The following is a 12,703-nucleotide window of genomic DNA, read 5'->3' as shown; positions in this document are numbered from 1 at the left end:
GGGGGATTTAAATGTTTTGAATTACATTAACACATTAATTCTTTTTAACTAAATATGCACGTGGATATAGGGATTGTTTGTATAGCTACATTTCATTAAATTTGAGTGATTTTTGAATTCTCTAGAAAGGCAATGGATTCCCAACTAACCACTGACTTTATTCTGGTTTGTGCTAATAGATCAAGCTTCCATAGGTTTGCTTGGTTATAACTTCAGTAACCCAAGTACAGGCTTATTTCACTTCCATTTTCTACCAGACGCCTTCCTGGAGAATGATGTTGCCACATGCCCCACAGCAATGAAGGGAGCACTCCCTCCTGTCTACCTTGCCCACTGACAGTGGTAACGCTTTGCAACTGTAGAAGTTACAGCCTTCTGTGCGAATTAAGAAAATCTCATAAGAGTCTTTTGTGGTCAATGGATATATGCTCTTTGTGTACCAGTAAGAGAACAGGAAATCCGCATCCAAAATTAATAACGTAGAGGGTAACTTAAGTTTTCCATGACTTCCTGTATTTTTGTGTGTGTGTGCTAGCACTTCATGAACACAAGTAGAATTATGGACACCACCTACAGCATCATGTTTGACAAGTTTGTTCAGACTGCTGATCACCAGAAAATGTCACGCTTGTGTACTTCTCTGTTTGTTTCTGATTCTTAAGTAACATGAGAAAAAAATGCACAGTCACAGCTTCCTTTTTTTTTTTTTAAGCTATTGCTACCATCTTCACACATCTAGAAAAGGACTAAGGTTTGTGTTGGGCCTCCAACGCGGAAAATACTTCAAAGTGACAACATAACTAAAGCTTTGTTTAAAAAAACAGTATACAGAACACATTAACCAAGTCAGTTATACAGGGTTCCCTGAGAGGAAGATGGCCTTCAAATATTGACAAGTGTAGAATCAAAGAATAAATCAAATGGGAAAGGACCTCAGGAGGTCACCTGTCCAATTTCCTACTCAAAGGAGGATCTACATACCATTTACCAGAAGACAAGGACTGGGCAGACAATAGCAAGCAGCAAACATTCTGCAATATTATTTCCTTGGATAGATGTGATCAGTGCAGAATTCTGGGGATGAGCAGCGTACAGCCATACAGCAGCTCTTTAAGGAACTCAGAACCAAGGAACAGCGTTATGGGGGACATTCAGTCTCCTAGATGAGATTCAGATTGGCTCCACTGATGAAGGATGGTGTCTGTGTGATAACGTTGTGTATTTATTACTGTTTTGACACCCACAAGTTTTTCCATATGAGAAGCCAACCATTCTTTCTCTCAGTCAGTTTGGGGGGGTTTGGTTTTGGTTTAGGGGTTTCCCTTTTGCTTTTCCTTTCCAGCTCGCTGCAGTTTGCAGTCATCAGCTTAGGTATCTTCTCTTTTATCTTATATTGCCTTTGACCAAGAGTTCGAGTTAAGGCCTTCCTTCACCTATAAGAAAGATATCCTTCCACAGGCTCAGATGCTTGGTGCCTCTTCCACTCCAAAAGCTAAGTGCATCAAAGGGAACCACCTGATGACATGTTCAATACCAACAGAAAGCACTTTTTTGCACACCATGTATTTAAGCTGCAGAACTCCTAGTCACAAAGTATTTTGCTCCTAGAAATGTAAATGGATTCAAGGAATAGCTAGACAGGTACACACAAGGGAAATATACTGAAGATTTTAAATGCACAGAAAACTCCTCTGGCACAGAAAGCTGCTCACCCAAACACTGCAGAAAGATAGGAGAGTGGTTGGGAAAGTACCACTACATGCTTACCTTGCTCTTAGACACTTCCTTAAGGATCTTCCATTTGCCTCTGTCAGAGATCGAACGACAAGATGTGCCTTTCATCTGGTCCAACACGGTCATTTGTATGTATTGATAGTATGTTAAAGGGGTTGTCTTTAATAAGGACAAGTTCATTTTTCTTTCTTCTGATCACAGTGTTCGCAATTCTTTTCATTTCCCTCAGCAAAACTGATCGTACTAACTGCACTTCTTACCAGGAAGGAAAAAGTATACAAAGTGTGTCAAGAGAAATAAATAAGTACAGAGAGATAACTGCCTCTTCATCCTGTTTTAACTTTTTTTACTGTGGGTACAGCATGGAGCCAGTTATTTTTCAATTAATTATCTAACATTCATTCAGGGTTGTTTTATACTCACTTCTTCCCATAATAAAGACTCCAGTCCTGTAAACAAGGCTAGTATTCTTTGTTCATCTGTGGATGACATTCCTCTATATTCCTACCACATACTGGCTGTTTCATAACGTGTGTTTGCTCGTGCTCAGTTTACCAAGTGATCCATAATGCTCTATGAAAAGCTTTTTCCTCTTCTTTGTTTGTCATACTTTTCCATTAATTGCAAATATCATTTCTTGCTGTAGGTCACAGACACACATGTTCAATAGCTCAGCGTCTACCCTTATCTGTTCCTCTGGGTTTGTATTTTTACTTCAGTCCCTTCACCACATTAAAACAAGCAGTGAAACAAGCAGGTTCAATACTGAAATCTTGTTCTCTGTGGTGGTCAGAGATTCTGGTGTCTACTAAATTTGCAAGCACCTCTGAGGTTTGAATAACTAGGACATACAGGTACATGTTTGCCCTAACATAAATTCCCTAATCAAATGGACCTCTTAACACCTCAGCTTTCATTGTAGTCAGGATCTCTACTTACCTACATTTTCATCAAACCTGTAGAAACATATTAGCTTTAACATATTATCTTTATGTAGAAACTTATTAGCTATAAAACCTCTAACCTTCTGTCAGATGTGATCAACCCTCAACAATCTCAAGCGTCATTGGGTCAAGGGTTCACCAGACAGTGTCATTTCACAAGTGTCCTTCCTGTATTAAAACAGACTAAAACCAGGTGATGCTCTTTGCTGAACCCAGTTTGAAGTCTTTGCGGCAACGGCAACCAAGAACTGTGTACTCAGTTATACACTGCATTTGTGCAGTAGTTCATGTTTTATTTACAGAACTGTCAAGCCACAGAAACTAGGCAGCTTTTATTTTCCATGTCAAGAACCCTTTCCATTCCTCTCCTATTGGTGGGTTTTATCAATGCTAAAAATATTCAACATCTCTGTTGCTGTTCTGCCTAGATCCAAATCCTCCCTGCCCCAGTCATTCTTGCCAAACCTTCCTCTCATCATTTTCTCAGGCGCATGCTGTAAACAGAAGAGTGCAAAGGTTCACTGCTCAGCCTCACGTTCCAGGACACGTTATACACGCCAAAAGTGTGAGTTCCTGGCTTCGCCAAAGCATGAAGAATCACATGCACTAGAGGGACTTTGATCCATGAGCTCTCCCTAGATGCACATTCCTGCACTGTAAACTGGCTTTGTAAAAGAGACGAGTGTTGTGAAGGACTGTACTTAAAGGCCACTTTTTTCGCTGTGTGTTTTGAGAGAGAAAAGCGCATGGCCCTTTCCTTCTCATTTCTCCCACTCTCCTTTTCTATTTGAAAGCAAAGAAATTAGAAAACTATTTAATAAACGGTGGAATTTCTTGCCTTTCTTCAATATTTCCAATTTTTAAAAGAATTCAAGTAATTTGAATTCAGTCTTCAGCACTTGACCCACGATCATGCCACCACTTGAAAGGAAGCACTTTCTAAGAAAATAACACGCTTCCAATACCACAGACAAACTGACATAATACCGTTGCCCAGATTTAAAATCCATCTCTCTGCTTCTGAAATAATTGCAAAAGCTCATTTCCAAGTGACATATATTTAAAATCTGACGTTGTGCACAGAAACTAGGTACTTCCCTCTGGCTTTGATTTTAAGCAGGCAGAAAATGATCTTGTAAGGTGTATAACTTGATTATCTGCTTTTAACCTAATATTCATCCCAAAAATCCCCACAGAAAACTGGAAATATGCTAAACGCAAACACAGTAGGCCTCTTTAAAAAGATTTTTAAGTCGGAAACCTGCTAGGCATATGTTATTTTTAAAAAAGCTTATTTTTCTTGTGTTAGTCTAAAATTGTCATGTATTCATCATCTGACGAAAACTATAGTAAAAATAGGCAAATACCAAAGAAAAATCTATTCCTAATGCCATGATTATGACAACAGTCTGGGGAGTCCCACTCTTCAACAGCATTTAGGATTTTCATACTATAGATCCCATCTGGCTACAAGTGTTATCTTCTGTCTACTTCCACTATATGGTCATGCAGACTACCTTCCTCCCAGTTCAGAATAAAATTGCTTCTTTGTAGCTGTTATGATTGTTCCCGACAACCGATTCAACAGACAAAAGCATTAACACAATATGATGAGGTGCACATCAAATATCCAAAGGAAATACGTGGTTACATACAGTGTTAAGTGATTTAATGACAGTGAATATCAAACCTGTCAGGTTATTTGAACTAGTTAATATCGGCACACAAAACATGGAAATACACATTTGAAATCCAACTTTTCTTAATGCTTTTTGTGGAGCTAGGGAGTGTGTACAGTCCAGACATGCTTGTTGCCCTGCCTGCAGAGGGGTGCCAAAGACTTTGTGTATGTGTAGAGTGGCTCTTCATCGACTGTGCAAATGCACACATTTCATAAAGGAAGCAATTTCTATTTTTCACTATGGGAAAATACTTCTACATATTCTGTTCAGGCAGTTATTCTCATTCTGTCCTGCACACTACTGAGTGATCTGCACTAAACTGAAACAAACTAGAGTCGTAATTATGTGGAGAAAGGATTATGGATTTTATTATGTGTTATTATTGTGACTATTATTGTGACTAATGACTAGACAACGAAGACCAAAACCCTATCAGATAGCTCTTGTGTATCACCGGCACGATCCCAGCTGACCACAAGTTGTAGGTGCACTATATGAAATTTGGAGTAAATGTCCCTAAATTCTTTATGAAATACAAATACTGTTCATTGCAGGGTTGAACATAAAGGTAGAAAAAGAAACAATTTTTGGTTTACATTACCCAGCACAGAAAACCAGGGTCGAAAATTAGTATTAAAAACTCTGAGTGAATGAGTTAGTAACAAGTTTTACTTGTTAGTAAAAGGTCCAGTGTGAATCTGGAATGAGAATTTATATCCCTTTCTACCTTCCCCACTCATACGGGAGAGCTCCAAATTACCTGTTCTAGAAGCAATGCAGCATGGACTCATGGTAAGGCACAAAGGGGAAGTAACAGAACTGAACTCCCAAGAGCTCTGACAAAACCCCTTAACCTCCTCCTCCTGTTTCCTATAGCTTTATTCAGTCTCTCCCAGCAATGCCATCACTCAACAAATCAAATAAAAAGGAAGAATCTTCCATTTCCAGCATTTGTGCTGAGTGAAGCCTTATCAGCGTGAGATAAACCTATAATCTTGATCCACTGAAGAAAAGCAAAAAAGAAAAAAAGAGAGAGAGAAAGAAAAGCAATTGCTTACTTGGCAATAATGGATCTTACCTAAGGTTCTACCACCTGCTTTGCACAGTCTGTGCCACACACTATAGTACAGCCAGATGAGAAAATGTTTAATCCAGGCGCATGATTTGCAGCCAGATGTCTGTGTTGTAACTTTTATCTCCATATGATTGGTAATTAAAGAAGACTACTGAGTCGTATTGGGTCACAAAATTATTATGAATACATTAACTGTGACTTCGTATTAAGGTATTAAGTGTGCTTGGAATTTCCGATATTAAAATGCGATGGAATAGCTTCACATGACAAACATCAAATATTCATCAAAGCAAGCAGTCAGTAAAATTGTGCAACCATGTGGTACAGGAAAAAGATGATTCATTTACAGACCTGATGATGATAAATATTTCCTTGTTGCACAAAACCTGGGGCACATAAGGAACCAGACAAGTATTTAAACAATCACCGTTATTTTAAACTGGACAAACTCTTGCAAAAAATTTGACATAACCTGTCTTCAGCTCCTATTTGAAACCATTTTTGCTAGATGCAAGGAACAAAACCCATAGAAATATCCTTTTGGGATTAATTCTCCAACAATAGTAACTGAAAAACCTACTGACTTAACTCTAAAATACCCCATTTCTCTTCCAGGTGTGATTTTTGCTGCTAGGAGTAGTATCTGCAAGAGGTTGGGTAGGTTGGTGTTATTTATCTTTTTAAAAGCTTCTAAAAACTCGATTTAATTCTTAGAGGCTCTGCAAATTCTCTGTCCCAGAAACAAGGCAGCATTGCAGCATCGCAGCATCATTCAAAAAGAAGAATGTGAGAGGGCAGGTGCCACGTTCCAGTCTGTTAATCTGTATATTACAGTGCAATCTAATGTAAACCTATAAAATGGAAATAAAGTTCTACTTGGAGGGAACCCTAGTGAAAATCTTCAAATTATTGCAAAGAACAGTATAAGTTTTCAGGAAGCAATTAACTGCTTGACTGAGAATATCCCTACTTTTTATTTTATCTAAAACTCACAGGTGGTATTTTGAAACATTTGGTTGAACTCGGCCACTCACTCTTGATTACGATTTGGAATTCCCCTCTGTGTAGGCTGATCCATAGGGAATGCCATTCATACTGACACTGCAGTAGAGCAGGATGACTCAGCTGATTAATCAGTTTGGGTTTTTTTCTTATTAAGAAGCAAGTATTTTGCTTCCCCAACTGCTAAAGTGATCATTGTCATGCTCATGTTATAACTCACATTCTTAGAGCAGGAACGTAGCCTGTAATCCACGAGCTGTTACACTGCTATATGACCGATAAACAGAACTAGCAATACTGCACCCAGTGCTTTCTATTCACCATAAAGTCCTTGCCACTTGGGGGAGAAATGTTTCCATTCCTGTTGCTTTCTGATCAAGATTTGTCCCTAATCTGGAATCACCATAAACCCAGGGTTTATGGGTTCTGACAGTGGTATCGATTGCTATCTAGACAGTAGCTACTCAAAACAGAGCACCTGTAATTTTCTAAATAAATCTAGCTGCTTCCTTAGCTAGAACATAGCACAGAATCTGCAGGTGAGCCATGTTTCTAATTTCCAATCCAAAAATCTTCTGAATTCATTAACCACTTAATGGAAGGGGAAAAAAAAAAGCTACTTGTAAAAATCTTAAGTAAACATTAAGCTTTTTTTTTTCTTTAATTAATAGGTAAATCACAAGAGAAACGCTGGCAGTGTAGAAGTGAAGCATGTGATCATTGTCATGAAATGCTTACAACGTAAATGGACTTAATGACAAAGTTAAAAAAATCTCAATTAAAGGCACAATGATTCCAGACAGACAAAAAACATCGCTCTCCCAGCCTCCCACTAAGTAGGTCTCCAGGCATGGAAAGGTTGCCAGCTACGGGGAACACTTTAGAAAGTTAATGACAGTAAAAATGGGATTCACTGGAGACTGTAATCCTAACTCCAGTAAGTATTGCCAGAGGCTTGACATGAAGAAACAAGTACTACTTCAAGCAGACTGCAAATCCAAGGGGAAGATTAACATCCGTCAGAATCAGCTACAGATGAGATTCTTATTGATCCTTGAATGTCACAAGAATTTAGAATGCCTAAAAGGAAATTTAAAGAAAATAATCATATATCTGTGGATTTGGTTTGTAAATTTAAAATACTTTTCCCTACATTTCAGCTATACATTTTCAAATATCCATGTGTGATGTAGCTAAATGTTACAAGGCAGAAGAGGTATTTTATCCAAATTATTCACTGTCAAGCTTTGTCTTGTATGAAAAGTAAGGACAGGGAGCAGTTTTGTTGCTGTAGCATTGCTGTTACTAGGTCTAAGCCACTGTTTTTCATGTTTAGGCTATGCTGCTGTGGATTTTGTCTCTGCCTTATCAGTGTCTATCCCTATTAATAAGATTAAGACTTTGTTCGCATTCTTCTAATTAAAATGCTGTAATTCCGGGAAGAGATGGCAATCTTTTAGAAAGGTAATCAGTATATCTGTGAGTTCTAGTTACCATTTTTTAACATGAAAGTTTGCACAAAGATAGCACTCTTCCATGGAGGCCGTAACTCTTTATCCACACTGGTTTGAATAACATGCTCCACTTTGTAGTAGTGGTATCAACAGCGTTTGCATACTATAGCTGCAGCACTACCTCAAGCTGATGACTTTACAGGTTTTGGAATTGCCATCCTTCTCAGTAGTTCAAGCAACCAAAGGCTCTTCACATCCTGTCATGCTAGGAACATACGTGCTTTTGTCTGTAACATTTTTCCCTTATTAAATTGGAAGAAGCATGATCTGAACTACAAGCTGTACTGCACTTACCAGCTGTAGCCTTCAATTATTATTTCTATAGCTTCTCATTCCTATAGCAAGTTGCCATTCCACAACTTTCAGAAGTATCTCCTCCCACTCTGGCTCCTTCCTCCGTATCTTCCATAAGGTATGCGCTATAGTACTAAAATAAGCTCTTGTTTAATCAGCTTCTGCAAGATTGTTATGATGGATGTAGGGTGAGAAAGCTTGTTACAGCAGTTTAGTCATCCCCAGTTCCAAGAGTTCACACATTCAATCACAATTCAATTGATTGCTCTCACTATGGAAATGGAAAAAAGGCTCATACCTAATACAATAAAAGACAGCAAGGAAAATAATATGCCGGTAAACGCAGTGACAGTAATCTTCTAATCCTGGCCTACTTTTATTACAATTCCCACATTTCAAACTCTGCATACCAGGGAAGTCAGTGAACCCCAGAGAAAGCTGAAGTGTGAACAGCATAAAGACATGCAATGACATCAGTGATTAGCATCGCTTTGCCATTTAGGCATTCAGATTTATTCAGACTTAGAACAAGGCCAAAGAGAGTTCTAGAAAAAGCAGTAGAAGCATGCAAGTGCACAATTAAAAGGAGAGGGAGACATCTTCCCCATTGTACTTTTTGACTGTAGTAAAAAAACTGCATTCAGCAACCCAATGACGCCAGGAAACGAAAACGAACATGTTAAGAACCCTACAAATGTTCCTAATACAAGTGTGTTGCCAAATGCAGATTTACAAGAATTGCTAAGGCTGACAGGTTAGTCCAACTCCCTGTTTCCTCTTCTTAAGCAGAGGTTGCTGAAGCCTGAACTTCATTTAAACTTCTCTGCACTTTGTTCTTTGCTTAAAGGATTCCCACGTATAAGGGAGTGAACAGTACGAGAAACGATCCCATCTTTTCTTTACAAACACTTCTCTGTTTAACTGACCTTTTGCACTGAATAACTGTATGACCAGAAGTGTTCAAAGACACAGACATTTATTTCAGAGGCAGCTGTGGACTCCCAGCAAGGGAGGACATCTTGCACACTGCATCATCATGCAATTCTCTGCATACTACACTGATCGTTGTTGAAGCTTTGTGCGAGGTAAGGATGTTGCAGAGCGGTTAGGCTCCAGAGGCTGCTGGTTCGAGATCCCGACAAACCCCTTCCCACATTTAAATTTCATCTTAAATTTCATTTCACCTTAAATGTCTGGGTGGGGAGGAAAAACCTCCTATCTTAAAACATTCACAGCAGCTGCCTCCCCTCAAACTCTGACATAATACAAAGACAGAAAACTCCTACTCGCCCACTGCTCACTGGGTCTGTGCCCAGAAGCCCACACCATACAGCTAAAATATGAACCCAGTTCAAACTATCTTTGCTCTCTGGGAGCATTAGTCAGATTTTTTGTGCAGCAGCTGCCTGACACACTCAGGATGCTGGGAGCTTTGCATAGAGCATTAGTTTGGACTTTATTTTTCTGGCCTCATAGGTTTAGTGTCATGGTCTCAACTAAAGCAGAGCTGAGACTCTCAGAGCATAGGAATGAAGTAACCTCCGAAATCAAGTCACTGTACTTACTTATTCAGTACAAGGAAATGCAGTTTGAATTAGTTTTTCTGAACATATATTTTGTTGCTAATGTACAGAATCCACTCAATTTTGTTACTACATCTCTTTATGGTTGTCAGCAGTTGTCTAGCATTGCAACTCCACAAGTCACTGTGCAGTGAGCGGGTTAATACAGTAATGAGTAAATACCTTCCACAGAAGATGAAAGCCAGGATGCTTAAGACGACAAGAGGTCCAATGTGCACTGCAGTGAAGACTGGTTAAGGCAGCAACCCTGAAGCAGCTGGCCTCAATGTGTGGAAGTAGAAGGCAGGGAGACTTGCAAATAAAGGAGTGGACACAGTCAGAAAGCATGTGGAGCAGACAGCACTTGGAGCTGGAGAGAAAACAAAAAAGAATATGTCAAGGCACAGGCATGACCAGGGGCAGGACTGAGTTCCAGAAAACATGAGATTTTACCAGCAGGAATTTATTGCTTGATCCTTGAGTGTGCTGCCCAGCAAATCATTATCAAATCAGCACAACTGCTGCACAGAACAGCTGTTCTGTTTAGACGGAATGCATGGGTCTGCCTGGCCCTGACGGAGTGCTTTAGTACAAGTGCATATCCTCTGTGTTTGCTGCTGTACTACTTAGTCATAGTAGCAGACACAGGCTGGACTTGGAGACAGCAATCCCATTCTTCTACTGCTTTTTAATCCACTCATTCCAGAAAGAAAGGTGCAGAAAAGGATTACGGTAAAGAGAGAAAGAACTGGTACTCATAGGGATTACAAACACTGACAAACACACACTTGTTTTTCTACTACTTGAGGCACACACACACACAAATACAATGAACAAATAAGGACAATAAGGCAAATAAAAGAGTGGGAAGAAATAGGATTTGTTTCCCAAACATCCTGAACACTTATGCAGATCAGCTTTGCAATGGTTTACTCTGCTGCCAATTAAACAAGACAATCTTCTAGGCTGAAAACAGTTCAGAACAGAAAACATACAGGAAAAAAAAATGTTGGTGTGGAGCATTTTGCATAACGTCAACACATTTACACAGACACCATACTTTAATCCTAAGTACCGAGTACAAACATATGAAGTACAAAAGCACATGGGTAAAAGTTCCAGCAGCACCACAGGTTACAAAACAGTACCGTCTCTTCATAGAAAATGATGGAGCATCATTGCTTTTAAGTGCTAGAACTCAAAGATTAAATCCTATTTGCTTCTTTCCTTTTTCTGATCATGTCTAGATGAGCCAAAATATTAGAACAAATGGCTTAAAGGTCTAAGCAATAGTAAGAACCTCATGTTTTTCTTGGTAAACTACCCTAGATGTCAGGAGATTCTTACCTCTCCTGTAGGAACTACTTGTGCTTCTGGAGAACATTACACCAGTTGCACAGATGATACTGCAATCTGATAACTCTTTCAGTGTTTCTGTGCTTTACTTTGTCTTATTTGGCAGTGTTTTCAGATATTTCTGTGGACAGCTCTACTACAGTCCCTGTGCTTAGGAGATTTTACCCTCACATTTCAAAACTGCACCAGATTTGAAAGGGTCTTGCTGTGCAGAGAATGAAAACCCTTTTTTCCACCTCTTCAGTAACTTTCAATTTTTAAGTCACCAGAAAGTACTAAAAAGCCTTTAAAGGCGAAAGTTTTTCTTGCACCCAGCTAAACTATTTGCTTATTTTAGATGGCAAAACCCACCGTATTCCACACCTCTGTAGTAGAGTACTTAGATTTCTAAGGAAATTGTTTTGAATGCAAATTAAACGGGAGAGCAGGTGGAATACAGGAGTTTGAGCATTACTACATCCTTACAATCTTCAGAACAAGCTCAGGCTTTGCAGTGAAAAGCTATACAAATACCTGCCCAAATACCTGCCCACGTATAGCAGGACACAGCTCGCTGCTCTCCATTGCTTATGTCCAGTGGTCACCTAGAAATGATACACTTCTCAAATTTACAGGATATGTCAAAGAATACAGAAGTCAAACCACTACTGCGCAACTGCCCAATTATTTAGTTTTTTATATATTCAATTGAATTTGGGGCACGTTGATTTAAAGAAAAATATTAACATTTTAAGTTAATTGAAAGTATTACTCCCACACCTTATGTGGCGTTTCAACAAAATGAGGTAAATGTAGTTACAATGAGGCAGGCACAGAATGAATGTGACTGCCGTGGAGTCAATACCCATTTTCAACTGTAACAAAAAGATGGAAGTAAATTTCTAAAGCTCTCATTTGAGTTTTCTTGTCACAATATCCATATTGTCACATAAAGTAAATCATTAGAAATGGAATTCAATCACTAAGAAGGTAATTGAATTCCATAGGTCTCATGAAGGCGAAACAGATTTAGAAATAGGAAAGAATATCCTAGAAGTTTAAAAAAAAAAAAAGAAAGAAAAAAAAACGACAAGGGAGAAAAGGAACATAGCTACTGCTTGGCAAGAATCCTGCTATTCTTCAGGTTCTTCACTTACTACAGAACTAACTTCTACTGATAGACCATAAGCGAGTGGCGAGGCCCTTTTGATTAAGTGCTTGCAAAATGATATTTTTGGATGGAAAATCCTACAAATGCAAAGTAATATTCTGTTTCAGTATTGACTACTTCTCTGCTATCTCAGAAATGTCTGAATGAACACACAAACATCTCCATTTCGTAAGGTGGGAGTTTTATTTTGCAATCCTTAGTCTATATTCTTAAGGGGTTTTTAATGGAAAAAAATCCAACACATCATTCTGAACTCTTCCAGCTACAAAATTTTTTATCAAGTGCAGCCAGATCCTCAGCTTCAGTAAAACACACGTTTCAAAGTTCTCTCAACTCTAGCCTTCTTTGCTGCATCCTTCCTGTATTTTGACTTGCCAAGTACCGACACAC

The 12,703-nt window shown here is 38.9% G+C and overlaps 1 protein-coding gene and 1 long non-coding RNA gene across 6 annotated transcripts in view; one reads left to right on the top strand and one right to left on the bottom strand.

Annotated features, from left to right (window-relative positions):
- The window catches only part of LOC142067308 (uncharacterized), a 78,756-nt gene extending 68,637 nt beyond the window's left edge, over positions 1–10,119 (bottom strand). For all 3 annotated transcript variants that reach the window (XR_012663976.1, XR_012663977.1, XR_012663968.1), the window contains exon 1: positions 9,991–10,119. This is a non-coding gene — a long non-coding RNA (uncharacterized LOC142067308). The remainder of the gene's footprint in view (positions 1–9,990) is intronic.
- Positions 1–12,703, top strand: part of NGF (nerve growth factor) — a 35,082-nt gene that overhangs the window by 7,666 nt on the left and 14,713 nt on the right. The gene's annotated exons all lie outside the window — the stretch shown is intronic.

Source organism: Phalacrocorax aristotelis, chromosome 21, assembly GCF_949628215.1.
Source record: "Phalacrocorax aristotelis chromosome 21, bGulAri2.1, whole genome shotgun sequence".
NCBI lineage: Eukaryota > Metazoa > Chordata > Aves > Suliformes > Phalacrocoracidae > Phalacrocorax > Phalacrocorax aristotelis.
Note: the sequence above shows the minus strand (reverse complement) of the source record. Positions and strands in the feature narration are given on the sequence as shown.